This window comes from Cataglyphis hispanica, chromosome 8, assembly GCF_021464435.1.
Source record: "Cataglyphis hispanica isolate Lineage 1 chromosome 8, ULB_Chis1_1.0, whole genome shotgun sequence".
NCBI classification, from domain to species: domain Eukaryota; kingdom Metazoa; phylum Arthropoda; class Insecta; order Hymenoptera; family Formicidae; genus Cataglyphis; species Cataglyphis hispanica.
The window spans coordinates 3,939,504-3,959,382 of record NC_065961.1 but is presented as its reverse complement, the minus strand read 5'-3'; the positions used below and the strand labels follow the sequence as shown (position 1 = coordinate 3,959,382).

The 19,879-nt window shown below is 41.5% G+C and overlaps 2 protein-coding genes across 7 annotated transcripts in view; one reads left to right on the top strand and one right to left on the bottom strand.

Annotated features, from left to right (window-relative positions):
- The window catches only part of LOC126851350 (mediator of RNA polymerase II transcription subunit 20), a 77,905-nt gene that overhangs the window by 31,205 nt on the left and 26,821 nt on the right, over positions 1 to 19,879 (bottom strand). The window lies entirely within an intron of this gene.
- LOC126851344 (facilitated trehalose transporter Tret1-2 homolog) overlaps positions 1 to 19,879 on the top strand; it is a 62,214-nt gene that overhangs the window by 17,251 nt on the left and 25,084 nt on the right. For 2 of the 4 annotated variants that reach the window (XM_050595218.1, XM_050595217.1), the window contains exon 1: positions 17,876 to 18,582. The exons of the other annotated variants lie outside the window; for them this stretch is intronic. The gene's annotated coding sequence lies outside the window, so the exon portion shown is untranslated. Of the gene's footprint in view, positions 1 to 17,875; positions 18,583 to 19,879 lie in introns of those variants that run through there. 4 annotated transcript variants of the gene reach the window in all.

Here is a 19,879-nt window from a genome sequence, read left to right as displayed (position 1 = left end):
CGGCGATGGCGAAACGTCGAGTTGCCAAGGGAGTGGAGTCGACACAGTGCCAAGTGCACTAAAGAAGGGAGAGAGAAAACGAAAAGAGACCGGAAGTTTCCGTAAATTATACACACCGAGTCATTTTGTGGACTTAATCAAACTTTCCCCTCCGGCGGATTAACCGGATTAAAGCTCGGTACGTCGCCGGCGCCTCCCTCAGTCTACTCGCTATCGTTTTCGCGACGATGTGAGAACGAGAAAGTTGCCGGGATCGCTTCTGGTCCAATTAAATCTAGACAATGTCCAGATTACCGCGGCTCGCTCGTTACTCCGCTAAGGGAGTTCGAAAAGGAAAACGATCCGCTGTTACGAGGAGTCAATTTTTCAATGGGCAAGTCGCGAAAAAAAATGCATGCCTCTCTCTTTTTTTTCATACATATTTTTATAAACTTCTTATATTGTAATAAAATGTAATATAATGAAAAGACACACATAAATAAAACAAATTTATAGCAATGAAGAAAACGTTCAATTTATTTTTCAATTATTTTAACTCGTAAGAAAAAAAAAATGTTTTGACCGAATAATGTGCATCTTCCTTTTTATAAAGAGAAAGTGAGAGATATTTGCTAAACCTATATTCATCTTTAAATTTATATTCATCCTTATAACAAAGATATCGAGAATGTCTTGCTGCCAGTTGAAAATCGTGTCTGTGCATATTCCGTTGCATAAAATAGAGTTACGTACCTCGAGGGGATTGTTATCGTCTCCTCGTGCGAGGAGAGCTCGTAACAAGAAAGACTTCCTTCAGAAAAGTCCGCCAGCAGATCAGATCGCGAGCCGACGCATTAGGTAAGACGTGATTTATGAGATATATCTCGTACATACGACGCGAGGCCCGACCAAGCTCTAGACTTATATCCGTTCGATTGTTCTCCATTGAAGCGTGCCTTTTTCAAACGTTCGTCCGCTGCAATGCAAATATTTGCTCCACGGATTCGCGCCGGCAAACAGACGTGCCGTGAATTATTTAATCTCTCTCCTCCTCCCTCCTCCCTCCCTCCCTCCCACCCGGGGCTTATCGATATTACGTACGTAAAACGTCGAGGCGCATGTTCCTCGACAGAAGCACACACTTGGCTTTTTTCCACATTCAATTTTATACACGTTGCGTTTCACTTGCCTTTATATGTATTAATTTCGCGCCATCGAATAATTTGCCATTAATTCACCCGTTACATCGTGACAGGATATTGGCAATCGGGATGATTCTGACAGTTAAACGGCCGATGTTTTACGTGTGTTGTGACATTAATGTACGCGAAACAACATCCGAGTCGGTGAATGCAGAAATAGCTCTTCCGCAGATCTTCATTGTGCGGTAACGAGACGTTTCGCCGCAGGCGATAGATATAGTCGTAAAACACAGAGTTACTTTGCTAGAGCTCCATAGCAGGTAGTAAGAGAGACACGTTGATATTACCCTATGCCTCGGGTTAATAATCGTACGAGGTAATCGAATATGCCATTAATATAAACCACTTACATTACCATATTGTAACTTATCTATTACCTCGAGGTCTCGCGCCATCAACTGACTTATCTGACGCTTTTGCGCGTGCCTTACTACAAGAGATCAATATTTAATAAAGAAGAAAGACACAATTGCATTTTTCTTTTTCTCGCCGTGTTTTCTAAAGCACGCATCTGCGTGCGATATAAGGTAAAAAACGCGATAAAAACAAACGCTCGTGCCATTAAATTGCAAGAGAAATCCAATTCGTTCCAGAAACGCCCGAATCCGCAAAACTGTCGAACCTATATTACACGCAGACACATTGTCGCCGTGTTTCTATTTTGCGTTTTCAATGGAACTGGCGTTCTTCGACAACGAGCGTAATGCATTGCACGGATATATTTTCCAACGCGACGCGACATTTCCGTATCGTTCCATTCGAAAGAAAATTAAAGTCAACGGCAGAAAGTGTTGGACGCCCTCGTGTCGGGTAGCTTTTGCCGGACCGTCGTCGATCGCTTTCCGATAATATCGGGAAAGTACGTTGTTACAACGCGTCCCCGTGATACACTTTTCACGCGCGCGACCATTGTTAGCGTCGCGAACCTGTTTCCGGAAGGAAATTAAATGTGTGCACGGAGAATTGCGAGTTCAACGAGATCTCGGCACCATCTCACGACGAAAAGAGCATTCTTTTTTTTTTTCAGCTTTCTTTCAGTTTGAGAAACAAAGAAAGAAAACCGCGATAAAATAAATTGAAAGAGCGATAAGAGTTTATAAATGTGATTAACGATTATATATATTTAAAAGACTTTCGGTCCGAGTATCCGCGCATCGAAGAGGCTGGAGTAGCCGATTTCATTGAGCTTCCGTTTATAAAACGGGACCTCAACGATCGATCGATCGACGACGCCGACGACAAGTCGATCAAGTGACCCGAATAACCTGCTGATTGAATTTGGCCGTCATTATTTATTTAGGTGGGCCCATCGGCCGAGCAATCTGGAGACACGACTCGAGAGGAGAGAAAAAGAGAGGACGTCGGGATATCTCGGCGAGATACGGGCGAGCCAATGATCGATTTTAATTTCCGCCTGTTGGAGGAAATAAATTGCGCTCGCCTGTGTATAGAGAGATACAAATCGCATCCGGTGTGCATGTGTACGTGTATGCGCGCATACTCGAGCACTGTCACGCTAAATGCGCAAATTGACGGGTGCGTGAATGGTCAAATTACTCCAACGGCATGCGTTAAAACGACGATACGCAGACTCGGAAGCTGGATGAACACGTCGCTTATGATTGGTCCGCCAAAATGTTGGCGGTGGTAAAGTACGTTTGATAAACGAGCAGCGTATCGACATTCCGAACGGCCGATGTTTCTTCGTATATAGTAATTGACTAACTTTAATCCACTTTAATTTAATCGTCATTTTATTTAAGATTAATTATAAACACGGAAATGTATCTCTAAAGAAAAATGACATGACGATTATTTCGATATTTTCCGCGAGTCTGAATCAATATCATCGAATATCTGTAGTTATTAGATTTATTTGAAACGCAACGATGCGATTTATTCGCTCGCTGATTGGCTTTACCGTCGCATAACGAGATTATTTTCGACAAAGTCTTCTCTCGTGATGGCTGATATATTTTGCAGAGAGGGATGGAATATTTTTCCACTCGAAAAAGGGGCGCGCGCGATCGGAGGGTTGTTCCAAAGCGAAATCAGGACAGACGATCAGAATAGAGTCATTGGCGAAGGGTGGACGGGAAGGCGAAGGGTACTTTATCACAAGCCGCCGCGATCAATTTGATTTTTAATTTAATCTCAGCAGTGCACAAAAAGCGGGTTTGCCTCTCTGCTATATAAATACGTAACATTTTTACCTCGCTGTACAATTAAATATCGTTCCTCGATCTATGGAAGTATAATGTTCCAAGAATCGTGTATCTCATATTTTTGATATTTCCTTTTTCTCGAGCCATGAATTCAGCGTAATACTAAATAACGATATTAACCGAAATTTCTATGAGAATAAAAGCGGAATTAATTCGAGATCTCATCAGGGTTTTATTTCTCTTTTCTTCGTCATGAAAATATCCCTTTTGTTGTTATTAGCCGTATCTCTAAAACTATTGTTGCATTTATTAAGTGCATCTCAAATAATAATATATATATATATATATATATATATATATATATATATATATATATATATATATAAAACAGATTCTCTTTTATTTTAATGAAGAGCAAATGTCTTTTGCGGAAAAACTCGGGGTGCTGCGATTGAAGCGGTTGCAAAAGAGATTGCTGAGATGAAAGGACGAAAGGAGAAAAGGAGAGGAAAGAGGTAGAAAGTGGACGCGGTCGAGATAAAAAAAGATGCTGTCGAGCAGAACATTGCGATGTGACTGAATTAATTATCGGTTTTTCGGCCTCGCATTCCCCAATTCGCATTTTTTTCTGGCACCCGCACATTTGTATCTTCCTGTCCGTTACTTTTTCCGGCTTTTCACGACGAATGTACGAGTCGCGTTTCATCCAGAAAGAGACTACATCCGTAAACGAAGCGTGCTCGGCGCAACTTCTCCTCTCTCATCCTCGTCGTGTGTTTCTCATTCTAGTCTCTCGCACTTTGATTTTTTCCATCATCCTTTCTTTTTATCTTATCGGAAAGTAAATTTGTCTTCTTTCATACATGCAGTAGATATCTCTTTTTGTCTCTCAGAGCTAATTAATTTATCTGTCATATTTCATGTATTTTATACATTTTTATAAGAATCAGATCATTTGTCAAATGAAACGAAAGTAGGAATAATATTTCAACGTTCGTTGAAACTTTTACGACGCACGAGAAATAATGGCCGGGCACATAATTCAAGGCTGTTTCAGGGACAGCAATTAATTTACTGAAAATAATGAAGCAATTAAGGATTACTAATAAGTCAGTCGTCATCGTGAGCGATCCGACATGCGTTGGAAGATGCCTAAAAAGTTTTTTCTTTTTATGCAGAGGATTCCGCCGCTCGCTTCACCGATAAATGCGAGCGCGATTGATCATCATCCGCCCGCGGCGTTAATTCATTTGAGCCGTGGTTTTCGATTTTTCCATCTTCAAAAATGCGTAGCCGATAAACCAACGCGCGTTCATTCCATTTATTCTGGCCGCGGAGAAAAATATTTTTGCCCGTTGCCGCGAGCTGTGCAAAAAGGCTAACCGCTTCGACAACTAAATTAAAATGCGAGGCCGCAAACAGCTGTGATCACCTCGACTTTCGAATTTCGTCAAGTTATTCAGAATGCAGATACATAAAGATCTCTCTAAATTCTTGACAATCTACGTGAGACTGCAAAGAATCTAATCATTTAGCGCGTCTCTTCGCAAACAACCTTTCGATCATTTATGATTTAAACATAAGAAAATAAATCTATTAATTCACGTGAGGATCTGTCAAACAGAATTCATAGTCTTTGCGATGTTTTATGCTAAAATCGTGCATTACAACTATAAGTTCGAAGATTCTCGCGATTAACAGCGCGGCAATCGCCGTCGAAACTAATCGTGAATCATTCAGGAAAATGAGCAGCTCATTAATAAAAGGCCTTTACCGGGGTGAGGAAGTGACGTTCGCTACTGTGGTGGAAACTCGAAACTGGCAAGGTACCAAGTCACGAACAATACACCCAGAAATTCCGACACGTTCTCCATTCGAGCCAATCGAAGGGGGCTCTCCCTGTCTGGCCTGTCTGAAAAATGTCGCGATCCCGTCGAAACGCGCCTGTCGCCTGATTCGAACACGAAATCGCGATTAAAGCCGGCAAATGATAACAAAGACCTGCAAAATCCGAAAAGATTCAGCACTCGGATAACAACAGAGAATTAAATTCCATTGACGTTGAAAAGAACGTATTACATTCGGACGAGACAAACAAAGTGCTTGTTGCAAGAGAACGTCCATTTGTTTCTCGAATGGATATTCGTTTTTCTGTTTTTATGACACAACAAAGAAAGTGGACGGGCTGTGGTCGCTCTTCGTAGCGTAAAAATCACAACCTCGCCTCGTGACGTCACAATCAAAGCGCGAAATAATTACAGACACGACCATTATAATGTTGTCCATCCAAGAGATCAAAGCCTCCTCGCTTCCTTTAACGTATGCCTACATGGCTTGCGGCTATAATCGTACTGTGTGTATGCGTGCATATATATGTATATACAAATATACATATATTCACGCGTGCGTACGTTATCCATTCGTAATAGCGGGTTGCAAACCATGCCGGGAGCTTTGTGGCAAACAGAAAACAGGCCACGCCACGCCGCTGAATACTCTCTGCGAATCTCCCTCGTATATCTCCCCCCGCCTTCGCTATGTATATTCGTTCCTTCTCGTATCATTCTGACAGCTCGAATAAAAGTGCTCGGGACGATTGGGATTGAGCGAGACCTAACGCCCTTTTCGTGGAAACGCGATATGTCAACCGAATTTAATCGAGAAATTTAGGCGAAAAAATAGCATTGGATTTCTTTAAATAAATAAAAATAATAATGAAAATTTGCATGTTCTATTATATAATTTTGATATTCTTTCTCTCTGTTTGATTTGTTTCTGTGATTTGACGAAATAACAATTATTCTATTTGCACTAACACATCGCGAGAACTTGATTACTCCCTTGTCGTGGCTTTCATAAGAGCGACGCTGACGCACTTAAGTGCATCTCTGTTTAATGCGACGACAATCCGCCAAGTTTGTCGAACCGATCCTTGCCGAAGGTGTGATTGCATCAGAGCGAACATTGATGAAGCGGCTTTAGTTTCCGTTCAATGCGACCGTCGAGATTCAGTCGATCGCTCTAACCACCAGGATGTTTTAAGGCATTTCCCCCGTACTATATTTACTGTCAAGTTACTAAAGACGCGAAGGGTGTGGAACGCAACGCGCGAGATCAGACCCGGTTACATTGTAAGCTGTTTACATCTGCTTGATTGGATCTGTATCCACATACACACAGATGCACTTAGGTTAATTATCTACGTTACGTCAATCGAGAATTAGAGCTTTATACAAACTCCAGAGAGATGCGGAACTTGAAAATAACTTATTTTCAAATATACACATATCCTGCAGATAAAAAAATAAATAAAAAAAAATCTCTCAAGATATATCGGATATAAAAAAAAAATACAGAGTACGTTTATAATTTCCGGGCATTAGGCGCCCGATCATAAATATCGAGCTAATGCGATAATTATGGCACACAGGTAGACAAAAGGGCCTCTCTAAGCTCCGCCGTGATTGGTCAATTTGTCCAAATAGATGCTCGACCGTCGGACGTGAGCTTCTTATTTTCACACGAAACCGCCCCGAAGCGAAGGGTAAAAGCCTCGGAATAGCGGCAATTAGAAATTGTCGGGCCTTTTTTCGGAGAAGACCGATCCTCGCCCGTCTCTCTCGCGTCTCTCGGTGTGCATCCCACCGCCCACGGCGCGGTATGATTGAACACCGGATCCATTTAGGGGATTTAGGAATCAAGATGGATCAAGAAAGGGAAGAACCTGTTCCCTCTGTCCGTGATGTTTTATTGAACTCGATAGTGCCGCGCGTGTATCGCGAGATTAGACGGGATTATGTAAAGCGACACGAGGGATTATATCTCTTATATATCTCCATGTGTGTGAGATTTCTATTAATATTTTATACAGAGATTATTTAACCGAAATATTGTTGTGTATTAATTTTATACGATATTATATTTTATAATAAATTAATATTATGTATCATATATTATAATTTTATTTTATATGATATTTAATATTTCAATATTTTTAATTTTTTACAATATTATATAATATTATATAATAAATTGTAAAAAATTAAAAATATTGGAAATATTAAATATTAAATAAAATAAAATTATAATATATGATACATAATATTAATTTATTATATAATATAATATCGTATAAAATTAATATAAAATATATAATACTACATAAAAATATATATATATATATATATCTTTTATATATTATATATATAATATGTCTCATATTTTGTTTTGATTAATAAGATGACTTGTCAATGTGAATTCAAGTAAGAAACATCGCTTTAAAGTAAGTTGCAGTGACGAAAATGTGAAAGTCGGTCGAATCGATGGTAGTCGTTTATTTCGATGACGAAGCGTCAGCTGCACTTAACCTAATGAAAAATGTTGTACCGCAAATTTTTCTAGTGGATACTGACGCGCACGTGACGATATAAGGCGATCGGTAAAAACACGTCTTAGAGATGCGTGATTCGGGAATGTTTTTTTTTTTTATAAAATATGCAAGAGATGCACCCTTTTTCCGCCCAGTGTTTTCCTAAATTCCTGCGAGGAATTACGACAGATTTAACACTCGTGCGTTGCGAGATGTCGTCTTTGATATTTATTTATCTGCCTCCTCGCGAGAACCTAAGAGCTAATAAATTCAATGGAAAACTGGCGCAAGCTTATTTCGACCCTTCAGATAAGGGCGCATAATTTAAGACGAAAAAGAAATATATACGCGCGAGGAAAAGGGAGGGAGGAATGGAAAGCATATTTTCGGTTGAGATATGCTTACCACTCCGACACACCGAAGCCAAAGGTCTTGAAGATGGGATTTCTCGGATTTCCTTAGAAGCGCTTTATATCTTCGTCCATTTCTTATCCAAGGTGCGTTTCTCTGTGCCGATTGTCGGTTGATATACTCGAGGAGTTCCGAAAAATCGGCCAGAACGGAAAACATTTTCTTGTGGATTTTTCGCAGATCAAAATCCGCCGATCGGATCCGTAAGGCGAGCGGGAATAAGTTATTAATTGTATTTATAAAATACAATTAAAAATTATGCGCATCGCTCATAGTTACATGTGTGTATTCGATAATTGATTTATACTATAATACTATAATCTAATTAAAAATTTGATAAAAATAAAAACAGAAACGAGACTTTGCGAAGTTGTATGGAACCTGCCCCGAATTTACGATTCGACAAGATAATCTCGTAACTTCCTCATGAGTGGTGTGCGGTTTCTGTCAACGCGAACGGATAATTTTCTCGTTTCGGAGCGCAGAGGAAGACAGGAAATCGGCGGAAGGAGAACGCAAGCGAGCGGACAGGGTGGTCCAGGGAGTCTCGGCATTATTGCGGACGCGTCTGGTCTGGAGCGAAGACAAAGCGCGAGCCATTTTTCTTTTTCGGCGAGATGCGACCTTCGAGTATTCGTCGCGCACTCGGATTACGAGTCCGGGCCTGTCTAGCCCCTTTCTTGTTTTACGTAGAAAATATTTACAACTCCCACACAATCGACATTTTTATTTCGCGCTTGACGTTGGGCAGACGCCACTTTATCGTGTTTGACAAGGATCCATTTTTCAAAATTCACGGCTGCTGCGCTTGTCCTCGGATCCTCGCCTATTTCTTGGCACAAGTAACTCGGGCATACGAGTTTGACGTGATAAGTTGATAGTTATATAACATGATAGTTTAGCGTACAAGAAATATAGACAGTCTCAAACCCCTCTCTTTCAAATGTCCATTACTCGGAAGCGGTTCTCATTCCCGAGTGTCTTTCGTAGAAAAGCTGTAGTCGCTAAAAATCAGTCAGATATTTCAAGATCACAAAAGGCCAATGATGATTATATACGATTTCTCCGTATAACAATAAAATTATTTCATTATTTTACCGACAGATCCCGTTGCACAATCTACTAAACACAACTAAAAGTTATGCGCTTATATTATTTTGAAAATGTTTTTAAATATATATTCAGAAATTCATAGATACATGGTCGTTGGAATAAATGAGGAAGATTGCACCGGGACGCAATTATCAGCGTTTATGTTCGATCTATCTCCGTTTCTCCATGTTCGGCGAGTTAAATGCGTCACGTAAAATATGCATTCGCGATTTGATGTAACCGCATAAGGATCATTCGAGAGATGCAGGCTCTTGGATCTTGGCGCAATCATCAGAAGTAAGCGCGTGAGTACTCTGCGCGTTGAATATTTATCAGGCATCTTTAATAAACCTTACGTAAGCGACGTCATCGATCGGCGCATTTCGTTCGCAGGAATCTCAATGGGAAAAGCGGCGCGTTTATAACGGCGGGACAAAGGCAGAGCTTCAAGGAAAATCGTTGACTTAATTGGCGCCATTTAGCATAATAGCTAACGGCGAATCGGACCCCGGTAGTTGAGAATGAGTCTGCTTTCCCTCATTGCCCCGTCATAACCAATTATTGTGCGCACAATGGGTTCGCGCTACAATATTCGCGGCCGGACATGGGCGATAGGCGTGAAATATCGCGTAAAAGTTTCGACGCGTATCCTTTTCTTTGTCTCTTTCTCTCTCTCTCTCTCTCTCTCGCTCTCTCTTTTCTGGTTCGCGACCCAACCCTATACTTTACGTCCTCGCTCGCTCGGAAATGCGCGCATCCGTTCAACCGTTGCATTATTTTTGGAACTACGAAGCATTCCTTTCCCGTACGATGTACAGAGCGATATCGCGCATTCTAAAAAAAAGTTACGATACAATAGAAAAATTTATAATTACATATAAGTCAAATGAAATAATTTTTAGCTTTTAATAAATTTTTTTTATCGCGAGAATATAAAATAAAGAGACGCGGGAAAAAGACAAATTATAGCGCGATAATAGCACGAGAAGAGAAACATGCCGCGAGGCCGATTATGATCGACCTCCCAAGTGTTTCCGAATAATGTGGCGTAAAAAACGGAAAAGACGAGAGGCCCAATCCTCGTCAAAGTCACGCACGCACCTAAAGCGAGGGTTAATGGAAACGTTAACGTCGACACGAAACGCTGTCTTCTCCCGAAAAGAGTCTCGGGCGTGATATCTTTTTTTTCTATGTACAAATTACACGGATGCTGCTCCAGAGGCAGCGAGAACGCGATATCCCAGAGTCCAACGCGCCACATGTAGAAGAGATTCTTCAATAATTGCCTCGCATCAGGCGTAACACATTTCGTATTCGATTTATTTAAATCTCTCTTTGACATTCTATAAAATATCTCCGATAAAATTTGAACCCCTGCCAAGGTTTGAATTTCATCATATACATTTTCCCGGAATATATTCGAATCGTCGAATCTCGTTAAAACTGTGACACCATTCTCTTTCAATTTCTCTCTCTCTCTCTCTCTCTCTCTCTCTCTATCTCTGTATTCACGGAATTTCGTCGCAATAACTCGCGCGCGACAAAGTTTATTGACCGATTCCGAATCGAGTTCTCAAAACAATTCTACATCAATATCATCGATAAAAATTCTCGCGACAAGCTCATCTCATCAGTTCCACACTTTTGCAAATACGTGTCGGATCGTCGCGATGCACTTCGCATAGACGATTCATTGTTCTCGTTTAATTGATTTTCCCTAGCAGATCCTACAAAAATTGCCACGCGAGCGTGTCGGTCTCGCGATCCGGAAAAAGATAAAAAAAAAAAAAAAAGATTTCGCTCATTCTCCTCGACGAAAACTCTATCTCGTCGCAGTATGAAGCATCCATTCTCGCGAGATTGCATTTCCGTGCATCGTGACGATAGTATACGCGAGAGTGCAGGAGGATAAAGATGTCACATATGGGCGTCACACCGTCGCGTCTCTATAGATCATTCCACGCTCGAGATTATACGTATGTATGCGTCGATGAAAAGAAAAAAAAAAGGAAAAAAAAAAAAGAGAGAACCGGGCACGAGACGACGCGACGAGTCTTGCGACGCCTGGATATTCTCAACATTCCGATAAGCGACAGCGTACACAGGACTTCGCAGATAATCCATCTGTCGCGACTCGACACACAGACGCAATATAAAAACTATTTGTCGATTAAATCAGTTTTGCATATGTTCCTCGGTAAAAAAAAATATTAATAAATAAATATATTCTCTCTCTCTCTCTTAAGAAAGAGGTGGTTTCCGTTCCACTAAAATTACTTCACTCTTAATATACAACGTTCAATATGTGCAGCAGTGTTTATTTTAATAATACGGTAAGGCAAATTCAATATTAACTATCCCGTAACTGAGCCAAACTTTCAAGGCTCTCCCCGGGCTTCTATAACCCTCCTTTTCTCGAAATAGGCGTCCTTTCATTAAGGACGAGTTATTCTGTAGCTTTGTTTCGCCGTCGACGAATTCGCGAATTCCAAGTACTTTCGGAACGAGTGTCATTTGTCCTGGCGCGCCTTTCGAGAGGAAAGTTTATTTTCGATCGTCGTGTCGTACGGGACAATCGCCGCGGATATGCCTTCGGCAGCCGGATTTAATTAAAACTTTTACGACAATAGAGAATGATTACGAAAAGGAGAGGGAGCGCGAAAGGGAGCAAGACCTTATCCTCGACTAATCAATCGACATCGCGATAATCAGGGGAAAAAAGAAGCGTGTCGGAATAGTTCTAATGAGTTAGCAAGAGCGCGAAAAAGGAGAACGAGAAAAAGGGGAGGTTTCGAAGGTCGAGAGAAGAGATAATGACGGAAGAGAGACCGATATATTGAGCTGCTCTTCCGGTCCCAACGTTCGAAACGAGAAAGCGGGAAAGTTTGCCTTTGCAAACCGTCAACTACCAGCTGCCAAAGTGCAACGCGAGTGCATCCGCAGTATGTACGTATGTGTACGTGCATATGTGCGTGTTTGTGCTCGTGCAGGGGCGGGCTGGTTAACGAGCATAAAATTGGTGGCGATCGATCGATCGCGAAAAAAGATCGAGAGCGGAAAGCTCTCCGGTGCGTTCTCCGCGACGGGGAATTTTTTTTATCCGTCCGGGTCGACGAACCGGGTCTCCGTTCGCACCGCGAAATTGCGCGGTTCGCGTCGTCGACCCCCGAGGGGAACGGGAAGACGTGGGGTCAAGGGCTCGAATGTTTAACTGCGAGCTCTTAAACGGGCAGTAAAGTAGCGTAATGCGCGTCTGTCGGCCGAGAGTTGATCGATGATTCCTTGGGACAAAGGGCCATATCGATTTTATTGCCTAGAATATATCAACAGCTACATCAGGGAAGGAGAGAGAGAGACGCGTACAGGCACCGACAATCTTATATATTCTTTGCACCGGCTGGAAACGTCTGGCACAGTCGGTTCTAAATGAGGCTCTCTCTTCAAGAGGAGAAAGAGAGAGGGACGGTGTAGAATAAAATGACACCGGTGCGCCGAGACACGAGACGCGGAATAGCCGCGGCCAGTCTCGTGTTCGCCGAGATGTTTCCACGACGATTTCATGTAGTTAAATCGTCATTTAAACAGCGTCGTCATTTAAACATATTACATTTAACCGCTTAAATATATTGCAAATTGAATCGTAAATATTTAATTAGAGTCTAGGGGAGTGGCTGAAAAGAATTCCAGAATATATCCATTAATTGCGTGACTCTATTTTTCTATCTCAGAAAAGAGCAGAAAAAGAAACACGAAACTTTATAAGAATATTATCTGCTGCAGTTTATATATATATATATTCTTTTTCTGTAACATAGCCATGTTAAAAATAATAAGAACGCGCATTTTTGCTCACCCGAATTTTTGCTCAAAAAAATTTATGAAATAATTATATTACGCGTTACAAAAGAATATCGTTACGACACTTATTTCCTCAATTTGGAATAATTTACAGGTATGTAAAAGTGCAATTATCGAGGCAACGTGTCAAAGCAAGTCTCTAGAAATCTCCGTAACATATAATGCAACTTTGTCGCGCGTGTCTCTAACAAACGCCCGTAACTTATACCGGTGACCATGCGTCCTTTGACGCGGAGCGAACTTTGCTTTGAAGTTTCGAGGAACGTTTCAAAACGTCCGATTATATTCGTATCGTTGGCAGATTAGCTGCTCATTTTTAGACCTCTTCTCGAGAGCCGGAGACAGTTCGTCGCCGCGATTGCGAGAAACGCGCACGTATCAGAACGTGACGATGCAAATAGATTTTCGGGAGCGAAGAAAAAAATCGTTCGGCATCTCTTCAAATATTTCGGCTCACGTTGCCTTACTTCTAGCTTCTTTTTCCTTTCCTTTGTTTCTCATTTTCGTACACCGTACTTACAATAGGACGACGGAGATACGATAACTGTCGGCCGGACGTAATTTTGGATGGAGTTACGAAGTGCAAGCTTGAGCATCCTAAGCGCGCACAGTAATTAATATTCACCAGGCACGCGTTGCATAGTCACACTTTATAAACGTCACGTACATGGAAAACGTCTACACGCGGAAGGTATACTAAAACAACGAGGGAGAGAGGCCTTTCACCCCTGTCCTTTTTCGACAGTCGCCACGATTTCAAACGGGCTCGCGTATGTAACTCTCGGCGCCCCTTTATTGCGTTTCATTCAATCATCGTGAAAAACGATGGCGAGAGAGTTTCGACCTCGTTAAAAGTTTTATTGGATGCATAAACGATTCGTGAATGCCGCTTTCTAATCTTATCGTTTCTAAATGATTTCTAAAAAAAAAAAAGAAGAAGAAAAATCGCGAGCGTTTGATGATTTTTTTCACTTCTAAATTACGCTCAAATCACATCGTCGACGAATTTCTTCCTAACTCTTTTATACGAGAGCGTAATAAATTACATGCATCGAGGCGGATATAACGCGCTATCCACTTAGGCTAAAGCTCCAAGTCCTCCCGGAGGCCCGGAATAAGTTTATGGCGGCAACGAATTTGAAATCCTCCAGAGATTCTCTCTCTTTCTCTCGCTTGATCGTGAAGACGTGTAGCGAGGAGAAGAAAAAAAGGAGATCACGAATCCGTTAGGAATATAGCATATACATCAAGTGTAAGTCACAGCTGGTCGTGATAAGACCTCTGTCATGCTTTTTCCGAGTTACAAAATCAAATCAAACATGGCGAGTCGCGCGTTTAAGGGCGCTGAAAGCACTCCGGGAAGGAGTCGATGGGGCCCTCGAGAGGCTAGTTCTTCAAACGCGTATAAGGAGCCCGTCGAGAGATGTTATTACGACAAATATTATCTTTCGGGACGTCCCTATTCTCGGTTACGCTCGCGTGGAAGCGCAGGTTTCTAAACACACTTTCGATCCGCAAGGACTTTCTTCCGCGGATGAAGAAAGAATTTCTTCCTTTATTTTTGTCGCCCTTTCACTCCGTCCTTTCCAAAGAAATCGTCGTCCCTGGAGAGGACAGCGTCATCTCATCGTACTGAGCAATTATAAAATCACCCCGCGGACAAACAGATTGAATTAAAACTGGACCCATAAAATTTACGCGGATAAAGCTCTTGGCATTATATTTCTCGCTATGAATTCAAGTCACATAAACAGCATTCATGACAAATATGTACGATTGCAGAGACAGTTTGAATGCGCCTCTCGCTCTCGAGCCGATATTATATACCTTTCAGCTGGCTATCGATCAAACTGATTTATCGCTCATAATTTGTATCCATCTGAAACGCTGCTTATTCCCGTTTACAAATATAAACTGTATATATATCTGCGAATATCGAGATTTTATGGATTCGCATACATTACGGTGTAGATGATCATACGACTATTAATAAATCACGAGCGCAATTCGCGTATCATACGTTGCCGAATAAATTTGTATTTTCACAATTATTACAAATTAAATTTTACGCGAATTATTTTTTCCTCCAGACCTACTTTGTTTGTACGAAATTATATATTTGCTGCGATATGAAGATACCGTTTTATCGAGTTCTACCAAGCTTTCAACGATTAATCGTATGAATCCGAAATTAATTTCAATTTGTCGTAAAATACAAAATATGCCAACGAAAACGCTGGCCGGATATGCATGTATGAATAATTTAAAACTTCATATATCTGCAATATTTGGCAATCACGTGACACACCCATGTGCCGAAAGAAATTGCATTCGTTATGTCGAAAGGTTTATTGGAGGGCTCGGCGTATTGGGCACCACGTGTTTTTCCTTTCCCGGCATTCGCAAAGCAGGCATAAAAGGAAGCGACACTATCTTGCATGAACAGTTGTAAAATCCTATACAAACGAACATTTTCTTTCGTTTCTTCAATGCGCAGGAATTTCGCGATAAAAAATAGGTAGAGACGAGATTAAAACGAGAGATTAAATAATACAATTTCCTCCCGGCAATATAAATATTTTCGCTTGTAAAGAGCAATCTTGCAATTTTTTCTATTTTTTTCCAGCCGGAAATTATCAAGTAGTCCAAGGATATTTGTTAGACGTGCGTTCAGAATTTGTTATCGAACTAAAGATGATTAATGGTAGAGCTAAATAGCAGTAATAGAGATTACGAGAATACGAGAACCGATTGCATAAGATTCTCGTAAAAAAACCTTTGTAAGAACCCGCAATATCTTCGTTACTCGACATAAACGTAATGCTTTATATTATATTACGTAATCGTGAGATAAACGAGAGATTTAAATAGACGCTGGATGTCTATTTTGGAAATTTTGTCCGCGAAGAAACGCAAGTCAGAAGAGCCCTTCTTGCATGTATAACGGCACGTTGCCAGGCGCGCTTAATGCGTATGCGAGTACTTGTCGATTTGCATTTATATTTGACCGACGGCGACGCGGACGCTATGTCGAACGCCGTCCTTCGTATACAAATTGTCGAGCGCGTTTTTCCAATAATCGCCGCGAACGGCCTTAATATATCGGCCAGACCGGGAGTTTTACAGACGGCTGGTGGTTCGCCGAAAATAAAATCAAACCGACGACGATGCCGGCAAGATCAAGGTTCGCTTGAAAAATCTCAACGGCGAAATAAATCGCGATGGAATTGTTCGCTCGCGAATAATAATTTCCCCTCTCCTCCTCTCTCCAATTATAGATTCTTTCGCATCTCCTGACAATTTGTGAAATAATATTTATTCGTATAAATCAATCGCAAAAACCTTTTGGATAAAAAAAAAAAATTTAATGAATTTCAAGTAGAATTAAAATTTTTTATTCTCAGAAAATTTCGTCGGATAATTATGAGAATACATATAGATTTTTTTATTCGAAGAAGAAGTTGGCTGGACGAGGGCTCTTAAATTGTTTGAAAAATATTTTCTTTCTAAGAAAGATTTTTTTTTATTCTCTCTTTTACTCTCTTCTAAATCCGTTTTCAACGTAATTCCGGCATTGGTAGCGCGAACATATTTTCCAACGTGATTCACCGCGTTCATAAATCGTCGTGCATGTATTTCTGGTACGACTTTTTAATCGATTCGAGTAATAATCAGTCAATTTATATTCCGGTGCGTTTCGCGCCGCGCTCATAATCGGCGTACGCTTTACGAATAAAGGAATGGAGGCGCGACTTTGTAATTGGCAGAACACGTATGGATCATGCGTGACATAAACACGTGTATTCAATTCGGCGATACGCTGTTGACTCCGTAAACAGGTTACCGTGCAAAATCGACTGTTTTTAACGGAACGCGAATCGAGTATGGGCGTCGATGACTGTAAAGAAGCGCTGCCATTTGTACAAATTATCTTTCCTCGTCGAAGCATTCGCGTGCGGATTTATTCTGCGATCTAAATATAAATTCTTTTATCATTTATCCCCCCCTCCTCGCGTCTCACGGCGGGAAAATCGCTAATGTGAAGTCACGCGGGATTCCGGCGTTCATTGAACGCATCGCTGCGTTCATTTCAAATGAGACAGCTACGAGATTCAACGTTGAGCAATTTTTTATTAAAAATTTCCGAGCGCGTAAAAATGTTTTGATTTCGAGTGAATATTAAAGAATTTAATTTACCTCATCTTCGAAAGGAAAACGCTCCCCACGATATCTTTATCATCTCTTTATCTTACTACGAGAAACATAATTCTTTGAAACCTGACAGAAGAAATTTTTTACCTGACATAAAAACACAGATTTTATGCTCGCCAATCCATTCGCACGCTCTTTCCGATTCTTAACGCGCCGCGCGCGGCAACATGTTTTTCATCCCGCGTTCTGAAAAGATTCCTCGCAAATTGTCGGCGAAAAAGCGCGAAATAAATTCGAGAGCCGGCTAATTGCGTGTCTCTCGCGGTCATACTTTTTTATTTTTTAACCTTTAACCGCGCAAAAGAGACGCGTATGCTGTACGTATCGCCACGTGCGTACACACGTGGACATTCACAAGAGCCAGTTGCGGTTACTCTTGCACAGGGGAGAGAGAGAGAGAGAGAGAAAAAAAGAAAAAAAAGAAAGAGATATTCGGGGAACGCAAGAGGGAAGAACGGCGAGGGAGGGTACGTGCGGGAGTCGGAGAGACCGAGACAGGTTCGACGAAGAGAGCGAGAGAGCGCGTGCCGCTCCGAAGCCCTATACCCATCGGTCGAAAGAGAGCTCGGTGCTCAGTGCTACGATGGTCACCAAGCGGACAGGTCGCAGCCTCTCTCAGCCTCCTACGGTCCACACGTTCCTCTCGTTCGTCCGACCGACCGAGCGTACGTCGCGCTTAATCGCATCTAATTAAGACGAGTCTACCCGGGAACTTTCGCGAGTGTACTGCGCGCACGCTCTGTCATTGACCGTCTGCTCGCAGTAAATCATCGGGGATTCTCTGTCTCTCTCTCTCTCTTTCTCTTTAGCGACGGAGGGAGAATACCGGATAATTGTGTCACGGTTGATATACGGATTTATTTTCGTTCGTAGTAGACTCGCCGTCGTTTTCATCGTCGTCGTCATCGTCGGAATCATCGTCTCGTCGCTTGCCTATTCATATCGACGTGATACGATTATCGGGCCGTTCATTCGTGAAAGCGGTCGAGACGGTCTCTCGAGATAGAAGCTCGCTTTATCAGACCCTAGACGAGTGATGAGATCAAAGGATCGATAAACGCGGAGATAGAAGCGGATGCGAATATGGAGAAATGTTACGGGCGGAAGAGATGCTATCGATGATCTTTGATGATTTCTCGTCGCGATCGCTGTGAAAAAAGTTCGGGAACGCGTGTGTTGTACTGTTCGTGGACGTCGGCTTTGGAAGGAAGGTTCGCACGTGCTTCTGGCCGCAGCCCCCCACCTCTCCGTGCGAAGCACGTGGTCGCCGCCAGGAGACTTCTTTACACTCGACGTAAGATTAAAGATGTCGCGAGATGTCTATCGTATTATTGCAATTTTCTCACCATCTATTCGCGCATTTATCGAGAATACAAATGCGGGGAGAGGAATTTTTCAATAAAAAACAAGATTTTCACATGACAACATCGATTGTCATTCTCTCAGAACGAATATATTTGTGGCGATTTTTAAAATCGTGAAGTAAAAACGTTCATGCGCGTCGGAAAATGTTACGAGAAAAAGACTTCCCCAGCATATGTATTCTAATGGCAACAGTGTGAATGGCCTCACCAGACTGCCTTGGCTAGCTGCTAGGTCAGCCGTGTAATTTCTGGGCCGTACGTAATTTAACGCAGTTGCACTTATGTCACGCGATTATATAGTTTCCGCAAATATCCGCGCACTACAATATCCGCTATTCGTCCGTTCCATTCAAGGGATCGTAATCTTTCCGCATTATGAAAGCCAAATTCCTATAGTTAAGATATACAGACAAGCAAAACGACTCGTTATTTTAGATATTTCCTACAAGCAGATAACAAGTTTTGAACCAAGACATTTTTTACTCTAAATATTTTTTTTTCTAATTTACGGTCACGAGTCACGAGATAAGAAGGTGAATAAGTGAAGCAGACATTCTTCTCGTCAACTTTATTGAAGCCAACGCCATGAAAGCAAGTGGAACTCATTACAGATTGAAATTCAATTTTTTTTTTTTCGATGTTCCATTATTTCGCGATTCCTCGTATTTTTACGGATATTATTTATATCTAAAGGTCATCAACCTCTTCACCGACCGAATCTTCCGGCCACTTGCGTCAACACTGATCGATTTAGTTCGAAGGCAAACGTGCCTTTCACGATGCATACCATTCATGATAGCCCTTACGTAGACATAGAAATTTTCAGTCTTTCAGTGAACGTTGACAAAATAAATTACCGCAACGCATTCATTAAAATTTTTTGCGCCTTCGTTAAAAATAATATATATCACATTTTCATTACAAAATTATAATATATATGTAGAATGAAATAAAATATAGCGTTTAGAGGCTTTTAAATAAAAAGTGTTTACTTTCACGAGCAAAATATTTTATTATGACCCATTATATATTTGTATAATTAAACTCGGCTCACGTCTTCCCTCGCATCCGTCCTGCTCCGTTTCATTTCCGGAAGCCGCGGAGAGAATTCCCGCGGCGATGAATGTCGGCGGGGCTCGAGTCTTCTTGCTTTATCGCTGACTTGCGCATAGATCGATTCGCGATGAGAAATTAAACGCGATAAGGCACGCTCTCGTCTGTGAGAAT